Source organism: Crotalus tigris, unplaced genomic scaffold, assembly GCF_016545835.1.
Source record: "Crotalus tigris isolate CLP2741 ecotype Arizona unplaced genomic scaffold, ASM1654583v1 scf7180000024291.2576520, whole genome shotgun sequence".
Taxonomy (NCBI): Eukaryota; Metazoa; Chordata; class Lepidosauria; order Squamata; family Viperidae; genus Crotalus; species Crotalus tigris.
In genome coordinates, this window is record NW_024100464.1 from 107,980 (window position 1) to 129,424 (window position 21,445).

A 21,445-nucleotide genomic window follows, 5' to 3' on the forward strand; every position below is an offset into this window, starting at 1 on the left:
CTACATCATCATGCTGAGAAAAGGCGTTCAAGTAAGACAACGCCCCTTCTCCAGCATGATGAGTGTAGAATCCACCGGATGGGACATACCAAAGTCGCTCATGTCCCTACAGGTGGAAAAGTCTAGGCATGTGTCCCCTGAGAAGAAACAACCTGTTGTAGGACCTGCCTACCAAACGCGGCGTCCGCCACTGCAAACCTATCTATCCTATAATGCCTGACAAATGCTGAAGGGGAGGACCACGTCGCTGCCCTACAAATCTCCTCGACCGAAGCCTGTGTGGACCAAGCAGCAGACACAGCTCCACTGCGCGTCGAGTGAGCTGTAATGTGTGCAGGAACTGGAAGAAAGTGAGAAAGATAGGCCTGAGCAATGCATGCCCTTATCCACCTATCTATGGTCGAAGATGAAATCTTCTGACCCATGGCGGAGGGTTGAAAGGACACGAACAAGGCCTGCGACTTGCGAAAGGCCAAGGTTCGCTTGACTTAGTGACACAGAGCCCTGCGTATGTCCAATTTATGCCAATGTCGTTCTAGACTGTGTGAAGGATTCGGACAGAAATTTGGAAGAACTAAGTCTTGGGACCTGTGAAATAAGGTATTAACCTTCGGAATGAAAGAAGGGTCCAATCTGAGGACTACCCTGTCCTCTAAGAATGTACACAAATCACTCCTTACTGAAAGCGTGGCCAATTCCGATATCCTTCTAGCCAATGTTATGGCTACTAGGAATGCCACTTTCAAAGACAGAAAATGAAGAGAACAAGAACTGAGAGGTTCAAACGGAGCCTGCAACACCTTAGGTAGGTCCCAAGATGGATAGCGATGTACCACGGGCGGTCTAGTGTTAACTGCCCCTTTTAGGAAGGCACTAATTGCTGGATGTTGCGACAAAGGAAGCAAGTTGTCACAGGTAAGGACCGTTGACAGAGCCGTGACCTGCCTGCGGATGGTACTGGGTAATAAACCCTTGTTCATACCTTCCATCAGATAGTCCAAAATATTTGGAATTGTAACCACGAGCGGTCTGAGATTTTGTTTAGTGCACCACATGCAGAGGTTTCTCCATGTGGCATCATAGATCCTATTAGTCAAGGGGCACCTGAAGGCTTGAATCATCAAGATCACTTCGGATGAATAGGATTGCCTAGCTAAACTTTCCTGCTCAAGTGCCAGGCGGCCAACTGGAGCCACTGTGGATCTGGATGTTGAAGGTTCCCTTGGCTGAGAGCCACTCAGTCCGGGGGAATCCTCCACGGTGGCGAGAGCGATAGATCCACAAGGTCGGCAAACCATGGACACCTTGGCCAATGTGGAACAATCAAGATTACCTCCATTCTTTCCTGAATCAGCTTGCGGATGGTTGCCTGTAACAACGGAAGGGGAGGAAAGGCATAAAGTAGACCCCCCAGTCACTGGCAGCGGTGGGCGACCGTTCCCTCCGCTCCCCATGGAGAAGGGCCTAGGAAGTTGAGTGTTCGACAGGGAGGCAAAGAAATCCAGAAGTGGATGACCGAACCTTATCGAGATGTCCCTGAACAGTGCTGGGTCCAGCTGCCACTCCGAGTGGTCCACTGTGATCCTGCTCAGGGAGTCTGCTTGTCGATTTGCCTCCCCCAAAATGTGTTCCACTCTGATGGACCCCAGGTTGGACTCTGCCCATAGTCCTAGATCCAAGGCCTCCTGCATGAGCGACCATGACCGGGTCCCTCCCTGCTTATTGATGTGAGCCTCGGCAGCCACGTTGTCCATCAAAATCAGGACATGCTGTCCCGTCACTAAGGAGGAAAACTGTTGGAGTGCCAAGTGTATGGCCCTGAGTTCGAGCCAATTTATATTGTGAGTTAGGTCTGCCCGGGACCACTGTCCCTGGGCCAGATGAGTTTGAAGATGGGCACCCCAACCGAACAGACTGGCGTCTGTGGTCAAGGTGAGCCTGAGGGGCTCCTTGAAGATGGTCCCCTTGGTCACTGCGGGTGACGCCCACCATAGAAGGGATAACAAAGTGTGGTGGGGAACCCTGACCCTTCTGTTGGAGAAACTGAGGTTCTGTTTCTGAAATGGAAGGAGGAACCATTGAAGGCTTCTTGAGTGAAGCCTGGCCCACGGAACAATCCCCATGCAAGAAACCATCTTTCCCAAGAGTTGAGACAGCTGTACCAGGGGCACTGCTTTGTCCCTCCGAACTTGATGTACTAGCTTGCAGATGCTGACCCGACGTTCCTGTGAAAGATAGACCTTGCAAAGGTCCGAATCTATGACCGCCCCAAGATGTAGGAGGCGCTTTGTGGGGATCATGTGGCTCTTCTTGAAGTTCACTGAGAACCCATGAGCCTGAAGAGTATGTATCATGACTTCCAGGTCTGACTGGGCCGACTGGAAGGAACTGGACTGAACTAGAATGTCGTCTAGATAGCACTGCATACGCACCGGCCTCAGCCTGAGGTGAGCTGCCAAGACTGCCAAGATTTTTGTGAAAACCCATGGAGCTGAAGATAGACCAAAGGGAAGAGCTCTGTATTGGTAATGCCGGTGTGCGTAACAAAACCGGAGGAACCTGCGGTGTTCTGTGAGTATCGGGATGTGTAAGTATGCCTCTGTTAGATCTATGGATGAGAGGAAATCCCCTTTCCTGATACTGGCAAGAACGGACTTTAGGGTCTGCATCTTGAACCTCCTGTAGGTTAAGAAGTAATTCAGACCCTTTAAGTCCAGTATCGCCCTCCATCCTCCTGAGGCTTTGGGGACCACAAACAGAATGGAGTAAAACCCCTTTCCTTCCTGATCCCATGGTACAGGTTCTATGGCCTTGATTTCTAACAGATGGGAGATGGCCGTGGCTACCAATTTTACTTTGGTTGCGTTTCTTGACACCGGACACTGAATGAAGCGGTCTGGAGGAGATTAGAACTCTAGGGTGAGACCGTACTTGACGGTTTCCCTGACCCAAGAGTCTGTGGTGGTGCCTCCCAAATGTCGCTGAACAGCGCCAGATGACCCCCGATGGGAGAGTCCTCCTTGGCGTCTCTTGGACCGCCTATACAGGCGACCGTTTGATCCCCGGAAGGGGCGTTTAGATTGAAATTGGCCCTTGGCTCCCATGTTCTGGTGGTCCTGCGGGCGATCCTGTCTGGGGGGAAGGATCGTGAGCCTCTTGACCAATCCCAGGACTGCCCTGCCCGAAAGGGCTGTCTCCACTCCCAGGAACCACTGGGACAGAAGGTCTGCCTACGGAACTCCTGTTGGGGCCGCCTATCAGACCGTTTGGAGGGGTGTGCCAGAATCTTACGTTTATCCTTGCCCTCAATAATGTGCGGTTCAAGGAATGGCCTGAACAACTGGGTACTGCTTTATTTGGACGTGGACAAGCGCCACTTTGACTTCAAATCCGTTCTCCACTGTTTCAGCCATAGTAGCCTACGAGAGGCAACCGTAGCTGCAATGGATCTGGCAGAGTACCTGGTCGAATGAAGAGAAGCGTCTGCCACGTACTAATTTCCCTAGTGTCTGATGTGTTCGAACCTGATCCGGTGGAACCAGTGGCTGAAGTTCGCGAAGCCACATGATCGATGCCCTGACGAAGAAAGAGGATGAAGTCGCGGCCTTTATTGCCCATGCCGAAGCCTGGTGCGCTCGGCGGAGAGAGAGCTCAAACTTCTTTTGCTCTACTTTCAGGGCTTCAGCCATATCCCCTGGAATAGCAGATGTGGAAAACAAGAAGTCAGAGGAGTATCAACTGAAGGTACCTCCAAGAGGGAAGCAAATGAAGAAGACACATTGAATAGTTTCTTCTCTGTACTATTAGGAGAAGGCAGAGTGGCCAGGGATGACCACTGTTTCTCCACTGTAGTACGGAAAACCCGTGGACAGGAAATCTGTTTGTGTATACCTTACTGTTATGCACTAAACTGAAGATGCTGAACCAGCATCTATAAGGTTTGGGCATCTGGATAAGGCAAAATACATTCAGATCCTATCAAGACAGAACAGTTGTAGTAACTATCAATAACATGAATCCTAGTATTATTCTGGATGGAGATGCATTCCCCTGAAGAAGATGACTTAAAAATTTGTTTGCACTTTCATTTTATCCTCAAATAGCAGTTAGAAACCATGGCAGTGTGACAATCTTAACTTAGCCTAGTTGAGGAGCCAAAATTTTTGTGCCTTGCTGAGCATGAGACTAAGTCAAAACTGGGAAGACACACCCAGAGGGAGGCGTGGCCAAAGTTCTAACCTAGTCTTTTCTGAGCAGGAAGGCTGAAATTACCTATCCAGTGGATTCTATACTCATCATGCTGGACAATATAGGGCTTCTTGCTGGAAAAAAATACAGTCTTGGATTGCTTATAGAACAGTAATAAGTAGGACTGCATGTGCCTCTCCAGGAAGAGTTTTCATAGAATCATAGGGCTGGAAGGGACTTGGAGGTCACTTAGTCCAACCCCTGCCATTTTATAAGCACAGCCAGATGAACTAAGTCTCCTTTCTTATAAGGATATATTAAAAGAATTCTTGCAAATCTGAAAGTACTTTTCTCTCTGTCACGTTTATAGCCCAAGAAACTAGGGAGGTTCTTTCTGATTGTTAGGCCCACATTCCTGGTAGGAGCTCAGCTGTCTCTTATCCGAATGTTGTCCTGGCTTTGGCTCTTTCCCGTTTACCAAGGTAATTCCCACATACCACTGCATGAGGGGAGGGCTGCCACAGAGAATGCCTGTTATCTAGTCCAGCGGCTCCCAATATTTTCTATACCCTGCACCCTTAGAACACTTCTGATTTATTCTCGCACCCTTTACAAAAGTTCAAAATAACGGCAACGAATTATGCACATACACTATAATTTTGAAAACCCAAGTTTTTGCACCCCCTGGAATATTGTCTCGCACCCCTGGTTGGGAACCCCTGATCTAGTCCATATCTCATAAAGCAAATGATTGTCAAAAGGCCCTCTTTCAGTGATTGCATCAGGTGGGCAAATTCAATCTTGGGAATATGTTGCCTGATAAAATTCTGATATAGAGCTATATACAGTTTTAAGATAATCACCAGCCCTTTGAAATTGATGTATCAGCTGTAGCTTCCAAGTAATCTCCAAAGACAGCCTCATATACGACATGCTAGCTAATTGGATGTTGATCAGTTTTTGAGTTCCTGAGGTCAGAACATTGTGGCTCAATTTCATTATTACTGAAGCACTAACCAATGAAAGTCACACTGCCATGGTTTCCAACTGCTATTTGAGGATAAAATGAAAGTGCAAACAAATTTTTAAGTCATCTTCTTCAGGGGAATGCATCTCCATCCAGAATAATACTAGGATTCATGTTATTGATAGTTACTACAACTGTTCTGTCTTGATAGGACCTGAATGTATTTTGCCTTATCCAGATGCCCAAACCTTCTAGATGCTGGTTCAGCATCTTCAGTTTAGTGCATAACAGTAAAGCATCAAATATTAACAATATATTTACAATGGCTTGCTCTTAAGCAAATAAATTTCTCTCTTCTGATTTCATGAAGTTAGTAAACAGCATGGGGGAAAACGAAGAGCCCTGTATGACTCCTTATTGGAACTTCCATGGAGTAAAGCTCTTTCTTCACTAACACCTGGCTGGAATTATACACTTAAGTAAGAGAGGAACCATTGCAAAAGTATGCCCTCTACTCCCAAAGCTTATAAGCCAGTGGTTCTCAACCTGTGGGTCGGGACCCCATTTGGGGTCGAACGACCATTTCACGGGGGTTGCCAAACCACGCTGTCCGCCATTTTTTCCCTTTTCCCTAGCTGTCCTACTCCCTCTTATTGGTGGCCACACCCACTTGGGGGTCACCACAACCTGGGGAACTGTATTATGGGGTCACGGCATTAGAAAGGTTGAGAACCACTGTTATAGGCAATCTAAAACAATACCACAGTTAATAGTATTTGTAATGGTATGAAGGAATGACCCTGAGAGGTAGGAAGAAAAGCTACAGATTAGAAAATGGTCAGATAAGAGGCAGATGAGCCCACATAAGGAATGGGGGCGTGGGAAACATTTCAAAAGGGACCCTTCTTAATTTCTTGAACTGCCAAGGGGGTGGGGGACATACTTTCAGACTTGCAATATTCTGTTAATATAATCTTACAATAAAGATAGAGCTAGTACTTCTGGAGTTGGGCCCGTTCTTTTCCTTTTGGGCCCTCTGAAGCTGAAGCCCAACCACCTTCTCAACCTTCTCTAAAATGAGAAGGTTGGAGACTTTATGAACATTATCCAAGGAGAATCTTGAGAAGAGGGCACACCACCATCTCTTTCAGAGTAAGAGGGACTGCCTCCTCTCTCAGAGAAGCGTTTACCACCATATGGCTCCAACCATACATTCCTTTCCTAGCAACCTTGATCAACCATGAGAGACAAGAATCTCACAACTGGGATGGTTGCAGTGTCCCATGGTCACATGATTGCCATTTGCAATCTTTACTTCCAACTTCTAACAAGCAAATTCAATGGCAAAACCAGCAAAAGCTTGTAAATAGCAATCATATGGTACAGGATGCATATTTTCTCATACTAATCGTACTTCCCATGGCATTCATGGAATATACAATATGAAAGAAAATAAGCACATGAAGAAGTACAGTTTATAACATATTAAAGTGCTTCCAATGTTTTTGTGTATCAGGAAAACATTAAATGAAAGGAGGTAACCATCAACATTGAGCTATTTTAATCCAGTAGAAGTATCCTGTTTGCGAAATTGAGAATATGGAACAAATACTCATAACTGTTTCCTGTTTTCATTCATTCTCTGTCCTACAAAACAACATTGTGCCATTAAAAGCTGTACTTATGCTTGTCTATGTGATTTTGTAAAAATTAGACTCAATATTAGATATATATAATGTATGTTTAAAGCATAAATTTTTCATGGCAATAAAAACTCCTAATAGCAAATAATGCCTCTTTTCCCCTTATACACAAAAGAACAGAACCAGAGAGAATTAACATTAGCTAATGATGCACAATCATATGGCAACTTTATCAAATCTATTTTTTTAAAAAAAAAATCAAACACAACAGATTTAATTGTAATGAATAGTAATTATTCCTAAACACTAAGTCAGCTATAGAAGCAGCAATGACTGGGTTTTTTTGTACAACCTATTTTAAATGTCTGTCCTTCCCTTATTAGTATACAAAGAGTTTATTTTCAAATGCCCTGTACTTTTTTCAACATAAAAGCAGTAACCAAAGATGCAAAAAACTTAAAGTATATTAAAGCTATTACTTAACAGTTGGGCAAATGGAATTTTTTCCAAACTCCAAAAATATTGACAAAAGAATATTTTGTAAAAAGTCTTTGAGATCGCTATCCAATTATAATACATTATGTGTTCAAGGAAGCCTGAATCAAAACACAATAAAAACTCATCGCAATTATTTCAAATCTAACATGTATGGGTAGCAGAAGCAAAAGAACAAATATGAATACTCTAAATTATTTTCAATGTATTAAGTGCCTGACCGTCAAAACTGTTTTTGAAATGTTAAAATGTTTAACAGAAATGTTAAAAAACAGGAAGAGCTATATAGTTTTGCCTTTAACCTCAGGAACATATTAGTCAGTATGATAACCTTGAAAGATGCACTTTGTGCATTGGAGGCACTGTCAAGATTTCCATTACAATAAGGAAGTCTCATATATTCTGTTTCTATATTAGCAATATCTCAATAAGAATACTAATAAATAGAGATAAATACATGGTCATTTCAAATATTTTAAAAGAAGTCCTTTTTAAAATGCATGGACCCAGCTTATACTCACAATACAAATGCAGTTCAAGCTATTTTATTCATTTTGTTAAATATATATTGTTTTTTCCACAGACAGATTTATTTTATTTATCTAATTTTGAAACTGCTCATCTCTTTCACAAAGGGAGACTACACGGAAATTTCCCTCAATTTTGCCCATACAACAACCACCTTATTGGAAAGGCTTCACTGAGAGGGTGAACTTGAACCTGGGTCTTCCAAGTTATAATTCAGCAATTTAACTACAATACAACATCAACTGTTACTTTAAAAAATTATGTCCAGTCCCAAGGAAAAAAACATGTGTTTAAAGTATTCCTACATATGTCAAACACATGTGCCCTAAATCCCTTTTTTTGCCTTTTCAATTCTTAACTCTGTACTGCCTTATAAATATAAACTATTATTCACTCAAAGCTAAAAACCAATCTGACTTTGTCCAAACCATCAAAACTGATATACCAATTTTCTCCACAACCATTTAACTTAAGACTAGTAGCCTACAATTCTTTATGCTTGTTTTTTTAAATCAAAAAATCATAACTCATACCCCATAGTTAAATTACAGTTTTTATGCTTTTTTAAAAGACAGAACTAATAACTCAGCAACTATGATACTTTGCTCCAGTTTACTGTAGTGAATAAAATAACAAGGAATTAGTTCCAAAGATTAACACCTGAATATGAAATCTGAGAGCTACCCTTTGTTCAAGTTGGAAAAGGAAGTCCAGAAGGAAAACAGACTCTAAACAATGTTTGATTAGTCTATATTACCTGACTCAAATCATTCACACCCTCCACATACTTCACCATTTATGAGTTTCAAGGTTCAGGAAGTGAAAAAAACAATTGCTTTTGCCAGAACAAAACAAAGACAGATATTATGACTTATTGCTATTTTATTAAACATGTATCTCATACATCCACCAGGAATAGGCAACTAATAAAAACATTAGAATTTTAACTTTTCAGAAGCTTAGTTGAATATTTCATTGGGCCTTAACACATATTTTCATTTATTTCTTGCTCTAGTTCTGGTGCAGCCAAGTATATTTAATTAGTAGACATAAAGTATCATTACTACACTGCTTCAAATTAAAGCAGCAAAATGTGGCTACTACCCTCAAGTCAGCATTAATAATCTTGTCCATGTATAATTAAACTGTACAGACTGAAAACCTGTATTTTTTTTTTTTTAAAAGTAGACCCTCTTTAGTTAAAAATACAGGGTTGGAGTATCCAATCCAAGTAACCATCACAGAAGAGGGGAAAGGCAATTTTTGTTGATTTCCCCTTCAATTACTTCTGAGGATCAGTCCCAAGAAACTGTGGGACACTTTAGTATGAGAGTCAAACAGGATAGTCAGAGAAAGATGAAATAGATTGAGATAATATCACTGCTCAATTCCTCCAGTGAACTCTAGTGAGAAATCCCTTCATGATGGAATGCTGTAAACTTATAATGGTGCTATAAAACTTCAGTCTCTAAAAGAATTTAAATTTTTGAACTAAAATGATAGAAAGGATCCTGCCAAGCATAGCCTTATTACACAATTTGCAGATTTACCAGAAGATAAAGAAGCACAAGGAAACAACTTGATGCAATATTATATGTTATTCAGAAAGCTCCAAATAAACATTTCCAAAAAAAAAGGAAATTTAAAGCCTATTAAAGAACCTTTCTGCAGAAGATCTCCCACTCCTAAATTCCATATGATCAGTTAAAACTTTTCTCTCAACTCTGGAATTGACAGTGAGATATAGTTGTGCTGCACATGGAGCATAATAAGAGGAAAGATCCCCAGTTTGTTTCCATCTTCACCATTAAGAATGTGGCAAAGACCAATAGGTAAACTGACAGTATAAGTTCTTCATAACTATTAGTTATGAACATACAATATAAATCAGTATCCAGACATTTTGCCGTCTCTGCTCAACAATCAAGTTTAAAATTTAGATGCCCTAAATCTGCAGTAATCACGTTTAAAACCCATTTGCACTAAACCTATATTGAATAACCATTTTGAAAGAATCACAGACCAAGTTCCAAATTCATTTATTGCCTTTTTTAAACTTCAAATTCATCACTAATTTCTGTACTGAAGAGGTAAGAAGTAACTGAATGTTCTTGCTAACAGGACATGATGCACACATGCTAGCTAATCTTTCAAATCAAGTAAATCCTCAGAGACATGCAAATACAGAAAATCCCAGGCAATCATTTAGTCTTTGACATAAACTGATTTGGTTAAATATCTAAATCATGTAGAAACTTTAACAAGATATTGCAAATTCAATATAAAAATTAGCACGAATATATCCATATTTTTATATATTAAATTTATACTATAGCAATACCATATACATTTACCTACAAATACCAAAACTATTTTTAGAAGTGACTTGATAGAACACAATATAGAAATATATTTTTAAAAAATCAAGTGAGAATGTAAACCACTATGAAAGAAACCATCAACATACTACAACTATTATAAGACCGTTGGGAAATAAACATCAAATTCTAGGCCTTAATCTTACTTCTTTCCCATGTATTAAAGTCAAATAACTACAAGGAATAAATTAAAGCAATGAGATGTAGAGTAATACTGTAAGATTAATGATCAATATAACACTATAAATGATAATAGTACTGTTTAGAACAAAAAGTATAATAGTTTACAATTAAATGTTCAAAAGTATTCAAGAGATATCACCATTTGATAGCATCAGGTTTTCACTTACGTGTTTTGAAAATATTAAAAATGGGCTTTTCAATGTGAAGTCTGAATAAGCAGTACATAAAGTCCCACTGCATCTTGACTCAGAATTGCAATTTAAGCAAATTAGAGTAAATTCTATCTCTACAGGTTGACATCAGTATCATATCTACTGTTTCTATTCCAGTAACCAACTATCTGATACAATCGGCAACTCTTACAGAAAGCTTCTCAGAAAAAGCTGTTATGGAAACTGATTTCTTCCTAGGTTTTTAACCCAATAACAGACTTACTTTTTTCCACTTACACCTTCTTTTACCTTTCCCGGCTTATTACAAAACTAAAACTGTATATGAATTACATTTAGAATTTCATTTTTAAAAGCCCAAATATTTTTGCAGCCTAGTAAAACAACGATTTTATCCAGAAATTGTCTCTTTTAAAAATAACAAATGAAGCCACAGAAAGCCCAGCTTTCTTTCAGAAAGCCCACATTTACTAAAGTATCTCCTTAGCAAGCTGCAGATTGAGACACAAAGAAACCGAAAAGCATTCCATTTCCCACTCCACCCTCTACGAGTATATTTCATATAATACTTGTTTTGTTAAGTCAGCCAGCCTAAGGTTTCGCTTTAGCCTTACATAGCCCAGAAGAAGCTACAAGAGCGTTAATTCATCTCTGTTTCAGAATCCATGTCTGACGTAGACCGTCCTCCAGGAAGTGCTCCAAATCTGGCTTTTCCACACTGGAGCTTCGTCCAGACAAGTTTTCAAGTTTCCCAGGCAAGGGGATGTCCACCACCTCGGCCTCCCTTTAAGAAAAGGGAAAGGGAACTGCGGCCCGTTTCCACGGCGGCCAACCCCTCCCTCCCCCTCCCGCCAAAGCACGCAGAGATTCACAGATGCTGACCTTCACCTCGACTCTCAAATCCACCCTTGACCTTTGCAAGCCATCCTCCGTTGCATCCGCTGAAAGGGGGAAGCCTCCAGCAGTCTCGCCCTTCCCAGGCTCTGGAAAGCAGGTGCGAGCGCCTGGCAAGGCAATAGCCGAGCAACTCTGACCGAGCCCTGCTGGCGGAGGCGCCCGAACAGCCGTCTTCCGCACTGTCTTTACCCGTTTGGGTAACAAAGAGCCAGGAACCGAAGGGGGGGGGGAGAGAGGGAGGCGCTTTCAGACCCTTCCACCCCCGCCGCCGAGACACTCCTCCTTCTAAGCTGGTCGCCACCAAGCTACTCACCCAGCGGCCCGGGCAATTCGGGCTGGTTCAGAACTGGGCAGCTACTTCCCCAATTCCGCTCCACGGAACCGGGAGCTCGGGTTATTGCAAGGCCTGCGTGCCCTTGGTTGCCTGGCGCTGGGAACGGCGGGGGAGGGGAACGGAGCCGTCTCCTCCTGCCGCAGGGCTCGCGGCCGCTGCAAACCACATTCACGGCGAGCAGAGTCCCGCGCGCAACGGGAAGAGGCCGGGCAGGGAACGTCCCGTGTTCTTCCGAAGCCCCGCGCGCGAGAAGGCGCCGCTTCCTACGCCGGTCGTCTGCGCTGCTGCTGTCGCCGCCGCCCGCTTCGCCCTCCTACTCCCTTCAACTTTGCTTCTCCGGCTTCGCCGCTGCCAGAAGCAACAGCCGCTCCGAGCTGGCTCCACCCACTCTGTAAGCGCGAGCGGGCCTCACGCGCCGGGCCTGCCGAGGGGGGGGGGAAGGAGGCGGCCCTTAAGCGCGCGGGTTTAAAGGGCCGGTTGAATGGCGAGCCAAGGCCGGAGTGAGAGGAGCTGGAAAGGGGAGGAGGCGGGACCTCGCCGGCTAAGCAGCCGCGCCTAGCTGCACGTGGACTGCCAGCGTTGCTGCACGCTGCCCCTTCTCGCGCCCCCCCCTCCCCGCGGCCGAGGTAGGCGGGGGAGACCGCAGGTTTCCTTCACGAGTATCGAGGACGGCGGTGTCGAGATAAACCAAACAAAGCGGCGATTTCTACTCGGTGCGATATGCCCCGTTTTGCATTCCTTTTACTTTGGAATGTTCTCACAAAACATTCCCCCTCCCTCTTCTTGTTCAACTTAAGCAAAACTTGAAGATGCCCTCAACGTGGGTCTGCATCGACTCAGAAGAGGCGCTTTTCAGTGCAAAAAAGCGTGGTACGTAAGAACAAACTCTTGACAGTCGAAACTTTATTTCGAAGTCTTCCTGAGGGTTTCTCCTATCCTTTTAATCCGAGCCCTGTTTTTTGCTATCACTTCCATTCCTCGAGGAAAAATCCCTTTTGCGAGATAGACAACTTTCTTTGGGGTACAGGACTTTCTAGAGCAGTAAAATTGGATTGGGGCACTTTAGTTTGTTAGTCTTTCATCTGCCAGAAATCTACTTATTTGTCATTCAGCCTATCTCACGTTGAATTGTTTTCAAATAGAAGTGAGTATAAAACAGAAATTCGTGTTTTGCTCCAAACCTGGAACAAAACCATTGCAAGAAGTTCCATTTCTATTTCAGATTGGCAGAAGTACAGCCTGTTTCAGATTTTGCCTGATCAAAATAGTGTTAGAGCCCCTCCCAGTGGCATCCAATGCAAGTAATTAGGAAAACCAGGTGGTGTGTAATGATGTCATGATAGAGATGCAAATATATATGGTATGTAAGTTGTTGCATTGCAAGATGATATGCACATTTCCTCATATTGCCCGCCTTCCTGCCTCAATAGAGGCCCATAAGCCCTCCTCTTGTCTTTATCTGCCAAGAAACAGCCAGATGGATGAGAAGAGGAGGGAAGCCTATTCTTTAAAATCAATAGAAATAATTACCTGTTTTGTTTACTATTCACTTTTCCAGACAATGAAGATGGTCATGAAACATTTTCCAAATTCTTCTCTAAATTGGAAAAAAAAAATGTTTTGGTGATGACCTACGTTCTAGGCCAGTGATGGCGAAATCTGTAGAGACCAAGTGCCCAAACTGCAACCCAGAACCCACTTATGTATTGCAAAGTGCTAGGATCATATCAACATTGTGGTGCCCTCAGGGGAGGCGGGGAGCATGGCCCACTGTTCGTGAGGGGGATGCCTGTGGGGGCCAGGCAGGGTTGGGGGAGATCTAAAGGGTGTCTGGCGAATGGGGTGGTGGGCAGGAGGCTCGTCCTGTAGGGGGAGGCATGGGGGAGGGCGGGGGTGCCATTGCCGCAGGGCAAGGCAAGGCAGGGGCCAGGGCGGCTGCTTCCTGACACCATTGGCCCCCGCACACAGAGGCCAGCGAGTGCATAGGGGCCGACAGTGTCCATCAGCAGCCACAGCCTGCTGGCCCGTTGACCAGCACACTCTGGGGCTCTGCAGCCCGCTTCCAATATCGGGCCAGCCCTCCAGCAGCAGGCGGAGTAAGGGAGGCAGGAGGCATGTGATGAAAACCGCTGGATGCGCTTACCTGTCCCATCTGTTTTTGCTTGCGGTTGGAGAGCAGGTTGCTGCTGGTCATCTCCTCCCCCTCACAGATCTTGCCCTTGGCCCAAGCATGGAGCCTGTTCCCCTTTCTCACCTGACCTGTGCAAGCTGCTGGCAGCAGTGGTGATGCACATGCCCACAGAGAGGTCTCTGAGTGCCACCTCTGGCACGTGTGCCATAGGTTCGCCACCACTGTCCTAGGTCATTTTCTGGTTTGTTAGTATAGCCAGCCATGCTATCCTATCTAGCTCACAGGATCACAATAAGACTCTTCTATTGCCTGATACTGGCCACAAGCCTGATTGCTTTGGCTACCCTGCATTTTTCCTGAAGAGATAGACTCTGCTCCCCACTGTATCCTGTCCTATATTCTGTCATCATAAAATGTGTCTATGTTCTTTGAGTTAGGATGAGCTTCCTTTCATTGACCTCAATGGGAAGACAATTTCTGGTGTCACGTGGACTCTAGTTATGCTACCATAAGAGCATGATCTTTGATTAGAGAGATATAAAATACTGCCTGAAATGTGTTCCTCCATGGGCCTATCATGTTCTGCCCCCAGTTGCACCCTGTTGTTGCTTCTCTCAATTGACAGAATGTTCCACCAACATATATGGGAATTTTACCAATTGTTGTGATGTCCTATCTCAACTTTCATCTCATTCCTTCCCCTTCTTAAGTTTTTCAGCTTGCAGATCCTGAATAAATCTGAAACTTCAAAATATCAGTGAGCAGAGCCTTTCGGCATGTGATGATTACAAAATAGTAAATCATGCAAATATTAGGTGTGATTTCAGCCTCCTCAAAAAAGGACAATTGCATTATAAGATGTGCTAGAAATTAGAATGCAGAACTACCAGATATTCTGATAAAGTTTTGTTTTTGTAGGTCATTTTAAAAAAATTGAAAACTAAACTAACCATCATTGAGAGAAGCTATGACCATACTGTATCCTTTATTACAAGGGTCCCCAATCCCTGGTCTGTGGACCGGTACCGGGCCACGGCATGCCAGCAACCGGTCCGCACAAACAAGCGAAGCCCCATCCGTGGGATGCAGGCAGCACACAAAACCATGCACTTCCTGGTGCCCAAAAGGTTGGGGATCTCTGCTTTATTATACAATTTTTGTTTTGTCAAAAATTGAGTGAAAACCTACTGTATGAAAGAATCGGTTGGTAATCAAGTTCTTTCTGCAACCACAGCCACCAAACACGTTTATTTTTAGCAGTGTGGTGAAAAGATGCAAATATTTCTTACCTATGTATATTTGCTTAAGATAGTATCTTTAAATGACTTTAATTGCTTAAATTAAGGGAGTGTCCTACCAAGAAAACAAGGGCATTCATTAAGAAAGCCACATCTGAATGATAATATGGCAGATTTGTTTTTCAACATTTTTGATGCTTGGTTTTTCTCTCTTTCCTCAATTATAGTTATTATGAGCCAGAAATCCAGCACAAAACACAGTTCTGAAGAAATGGGGAAGTATTGTTAGAACAGTACAAATGAGACGTGTGGCATTACAAGCCAATTATAACTTTCAAGGTCAAAAAACGTTTCTAAAAGGGGGATTATATATTAATACAGAACTGTGGTAGCTACAGCTTCCTTTCAATACTCCATTCCTTTGACCAAAGAGTAAGCGAAATAGACGGGACTGTGAGACATGTATATTTATTCAGGAGCAAAAAAAAAAATAATGATCCAGCCAATTCAGTGACTGTTTGCAATCATATCTCCTTAAGAATTGCTTAGGTATATAAATTGATACTTCTGATCTTGGGGAAAGAGACACTAAACACTCTTAAGAAAATTGGTACCCAGAGCAAATTATGTTGAGAACTTGCTGTATTAATCAGGTAGTCCTCGACTTACAACCACAATTGAACCCAAAATTTCCATTGTTAAGCAAGACAATGGTTAAATGAATTTTGCCCCATTTTATGACCTTTCTTGTTACAGTTGTTAAGTGAATTGTCGCAGTAACACAGTTATTAAGTGAATCTGGCTTCCCCATTGACTTTGCTTGTCAGAAAGTCACAAAAAGTGATCACATGAACATAGGACACTGCAACTGTCATAAATACAGGCAAGTTGCCAAGCATCCAGATTTTGATCATGTGACCATGGGGATGCTGCAAACGTTGGAAGTGTGCAATATGGTCATAAGTCACTTTTTTCAGTGCTGTTGTACTTTTGAACAGTCACTAAATGAATGGCTGTAAGTTGAGGACTACTTGTATAGTGTTTGTTGATATTTCAATCCTTATCAGGGATGCAGGAGTAAGTGTCTACAGAAGCTTTTCTTTCATTCCCCAGACTATCTCAAATTAGTAATAATGTGGGAGAAGGAAAAATACAAAATACACGGAAAATGATTGAAATTAATATTTAATCTCTGTAAATTAAAATAAATGAAATAAAATATTTTTGTCCTCATTCAACCTTCCTCTTTGTCTTGTGACTCCACTTATTGTTTGAGATACAGCCCATAGCATGCTATTCCAAAGCCAAGCAAGGCCTTGGAGAGAAAGAAATGGCACATATCCCTTATCTATCTTATCTAATCCAAGAATTGGCAGTGGCCATCCCTAATACATTCCTATTGGATGTAATTAAAAATATTATTTGGACATTTTATATGCAAAGCTCTATCACCTTTCTCAACAGAGCCATAGAGTGTTATGTAGAATGCACTTTTGTATTCATCTTCTGACTGCAATTGAGAACATAAAAGGTTTTTTTGTGTTTCAATCTGTATTTTGTTTAATTCTCTAATTTACTTTTTTTTATAACGGTAAATATACACATAATGCATATATAATGGGCATTCTTCATTCCAGCAGTAATAGAAGAATTATAATGAAGCATTGGCTCAAAAGACTAGGTGGCCTAACAAGAAGTTGGATTTAGCATAGGACAAGGGAACAATTACCCAGTGTTCTTCCGCATCCACACCTCAAGAGCCTCCAGGCACTGGGAGAGAATTGCAATGGCATAGATAGAAATATGTAATTAGGTATCATCAACATACTGATAATATCCTGTTCCTGTCGATGGGTGATCTCCCCCAGCGACTTCATATAGATCAGGGGGGTCAAACTGCCAGCCTGCAGGCCGGTTGCATCATACAGAGGCCGCACCCACCCCAGCTCTGGCAATGCAAAAAAAGTTATGATACGTCATGACACATCACGTTACGTGACGAGTTTGACACCCGTGATATAGATGTTTGAAGCAAGGAGAGGGTAGAAGCCCCACAAAGAAAGGACCCTGAGCTTGTCTCTCCCCACCCACCAACCCCAGCTGGAACAAAAGAGAAGAATCCACTCCCAATCTCCTTAGCTGGTCCAGAAAATGTAGTTCTAATTAGGATACAGGTGTCAAACATGACATATAGAGACTCTTTGCATTGCCGGCAATAGGGTGGGCGCGGCTTTGGTATGATGAAACTGGCCCGCAGGCACCAGTTTGAGTTAGGAAGATATACTCTAGCAATTTTGTTGTTGAATATCTACAATTTCAGAACACTGGGTCTAAATAAGGGCAAATCTGTTACAAGAAAGAGGATTTTTCCTACTTTTAATACTGGCAGGTGGTTTTCTAGGCTCTTGATTATAATAAATTGCACTTCATATGTATTTGGCAATCTTTTATACACCCGCTGCTTTCTGGGTTCCACAAACAGCACCTGCAAACAAATTTGTAGCTCAATTGACAGCTGCAGGGCAGATGGGCACATGGAGTGTTATGAATCTGGAATTGCTACCATTTTCCTAGCAGAGTTTGCATCTTTAACATCAAAATAACTGATCTTCTACAGACTGCTTCCAGCAAGTAAGCACCATTGTGGGGAAACTTGCTGAAATTCAGTTTGTTAAAACTAAAGGGAAAACTAAGTTAGCTTGCTTTTCTTGAATGCTCTATAAATATACATGATACACAAAATGACACATTTTGTCTTACATGTCCAAACTTAGCAGAAGGCAGAATGGAGATGATCAATAAATAGAATAATGGAAGAAACTTGATGCATTTAACACAAGGATGTGACTTCATTCTAAATATGCCTAAGTGTTACCTATTGAAAATGGTCCCTATATAAACAGATTCTGTACAGAGGCAGGAAACAGCTGTATTATCAGCTAGACAATATGCATCAGGACAGGAAAGTAACAGTTTAAATACAACAAAAGAGCCACATAGGATTTTGATCCTTTTTATCTTCTTTCTGCAGCAAACATCGTTCCCAGGTTGATCCAGTGGGAGAGGGAGAGCAAAAGAAGTCGTCTACATACAAGAGTGGATACTTTAGGGAAAGACTAAGTTTCAGAACACAAATAACTCTTAATCCTGTTTCCTAAGCCAACAGAAACCAAAGGATGTGCATATGTACATGGCACTCTTGCATTGCCCGGAGCTCTTTGCAAGAGAAAATACTGGTGAAATGTTTCACAGAGCTGAAGAGATCCAAGGAAATCCTGTGAAAAAGAGATCCTTCCAGCCTATGGGAGCTTGTATATTCTAATAGACAATATCTTCCAAGACCTAGTTCCTATCCTCTTAATTTTGTCAACCAAATCAATGTTTTCCAGATGGATGCCAACTCCTATAATTTCCAGCTAGTAAGTGGGGGAAGGGTGCTCTTCTCAGCTGGGGAAGGACTGTTGCTTTTGAAAATAGTACCATTTGGTAGAGGTGGGAAAACTAAGTTTAGAATACATGCTCAAGCACTGGAATCCTTCAAACTCAGCTTTTCTCACCAAGATCGTGGTGAATCAAATTTTGAGCAAATCTTATACATGTGTCTTTAGACTTGGAAGATTGATAACAAAATAGTCTCTGTAATTATACTTTTTGCCAACTGCTGCTTTCCACCTTTTGACAAGTGCCGTCATTAGGGAGTATGGGGGTCACAGGCTTCAGGCCCTGAATTTATAAAGAAAAGCTCTTATAGATACTGTTGTTCCTGATTGTTGTTCTTTCTCTCTCATCTATTGTATATACAGATGTATAAATCCATCTGTGGATAAGCTGAACCCAATTCTTGGTGTGTATAATCACCTTATCTACAAGTATGTAGGGTCATATTTAATCATGCCCCCATTTTTAGCAAAACGTGAACTAGTTCCATTCCCCACCATCCAGTCAGAGCTGAAGAAACTTCTTGGATGAGAAGCAAAACATCATCAAAGGAAAACAAGAAATTCCACTTACATCATGAAAAAGCATCTTTTGGATAACTATGACCTGGATGATTGAGAATCTCCATAGACTTTTAGTTCATTGATGAAGTCATAATATAGTATATTTATTTGGGTATTGCAGCAACTGTTGTTTTGAGAACCCAGTTATACTTTATACAGTACAATTGTATATTAAAAGATGTCACTAATCTTTACATGTTCTTAATTTTTGTCAAGAATGGATTGGGAGAGAGCATAACTTTGAGTCCTGTGGTTTGTCATGTGGTAAACTAAGCTGTGTTTGTTTAGTTATTAAAAAACATGCATGATTTTCACTTTACAATTATCTGCTTTTACATTGATAATCCTGATAGAAATGGGTGTGGGTAAAGACTCATTACGTTGGGAGCAGGCCGAATGGTTCTGTCCAAATCAGCTTTTGGAGAATAACTCAGGGATTTTCAGAGAATCTATGTATTAGGGCCTTCCCAATCAATCAGTCAGAATTAGAAGGGACCTTGGAGGTCTTCTGTTCCAACCCCCTGCTCAAGCTACGATCCCCTCACCTAAACTATGTGCTTATATACAATTTATGTACAGATGACTATCGTTTTTATTTAGATTTTATTTAGGGTTTGCTTATTTTCTTATTTAAAACATTTTAACCTGATCCTAGCTGCCCAGAATAGCAATTTACTAGTTCACTGTATAGCCAGTTTCTATTGCACCACTGGATAGCTGTTATTTGGGGTTATCTCTCTTCATAGCCAGGTCTATGGGTGCAAGAAGATGGCCAGTTTGATGGACCCATACTCTCCCCACTGCATGATGGTCTTGAAGAACAGGAGCCAGTGGGGAGGGTGGCTTCCCAACTAAAGTAAAGTAGTCAATAAGCTGCTGGGCTAATCCCTCTTCCTTTCATATCTGTCTGCACTGCCAAGAGAATGGCTAGTAAAGGCATGTCAGATTGTATCTACACCAATAACTCTGGATAAAAGAAGAAATATTTTTTAAACACCAGGGCAGATAAGGGCATCATAAAAGACAGTCTCAGATACAGCTTGGAGACTAAATGAAGGCAAAGATCCTTAGACTTCAACAACAACAACAATAACAACAACAACAACAACAAAGTTGTGAAGCACATCTGTGCAATGGTTTTGAAAGTGACAAATGCTCTTATTACTCCCTGCCTCTTTTCTTGCCCATGCAGAATCCACAGAACTTCCATTTTATCAACATCCTAGTTGTTTTTATCCTAGCACATAAGAGACTCCTTTAAACATTTGTAAAGCAATTCAGTACATAATTATGGACAGGAAGGTAAGAAAAACACATTTAATCCCTGCAGGGAGAAAGTTAATTTGACTACCAGTTGGTGGGTGTAGGGAAAAAGCAACATTAAGCTTTCTTTTTATAGCAGAAAAATTATCGTCACACTTTATTCTATACTGTTAATAATTGTGTGGTAAGTGAAAATCCAGCAAATGCAACTGTAATATGAAGAGGTCAAAAGTAAGGTTAGCAGAATTCTTCCCTTATTACAGCTATCAGCTGCCACCATGCATAACCCAACAGATAAGGAATAAGCACTGAAGAGCTTTTAAAGGGAGGATTCTGCCCAAATATCTCAATGGTCTTCATAGATGAGAATAGGTGATCAAAGAACTGTTTGATTTTATCTTGACTCATGAAGGGTGCCCAGTTAATGTATCACCTATGGAAGCCAAAGATCTCCATAAATCTTTATATGTTAGTGTGTCAGTGCAAAACAAGAAATAAATGTAAATGTATTCATGAGGAAGAGACTAACTCCTAGTTCTTTAGATGAGACATGAATTTCCATACAGTTCAACTAACCTTCAGATAGAAGCTGCCTTCTCCAAATTAGCCATCAATACTATGTCATTCTTCACTATGGGAGTGAAGAAAAAAAATGTTGCTCATATTATAATGCAGTACTGCTTTTTTTCATTTTTATCACTCCATAACTATGAAAAACAATTTTAACTACACATTATGATTGCAATGTACTGTAATAAATCACTATTATTGTCTGAAGCATATTTTACATTATTTTTCTTAAGACTGTATGAAGTGTTCTTTATACTGAAAATATTCAAGAAGCAAAAAAGGCTTTGGGTTTTTTTTCCAGGTGAAAATGTAGCTTTCCATAGAGCTCAGCTGTTGATCAGAAGCATAGTTTTTCTAGTTTATCCTAGAACCAAAGTAATCCAGTAAAATTTACCTAAGCAAAATCTACAGATGCTGCGAGGAGATACAGAGATAAGAAGTTCAGAATATTGCTACTGT

At 41.8% G+C, this 21,445-nt stretch overlaps 1 protein-coding gene across 3 annotated transcripts in view; it reads right to left on the minus strand.

Annotated features, from left to right (window-relative positions):
* The window catches only part of SUSD6 (sushi domain containing 6), a 58,441-nt gene extending 46,270 nt beyond the window's left edge, over positions 1 to 12,171 (minus strand). The window contains exon 1 of one of the 3 annotated variants that reach the window (XM_039324028.1): positions 11,763 to 12,171. The gene's annotated coding sequence lies outside the window, so the exon portion shown is untranslated. Of the gene's footprint in view, positions 1 to 11,166; positions 11,324 to 11,434; positions 11,665 to 11,762 lie in introns of those variants that run through there. The other 2 variants (XM_039324030.1, XM_039324031.1) reach the window with 2 other exon arrangements.
* Positions 12,172 to 21,445: the final 9,274 nt, after the last annotated feature.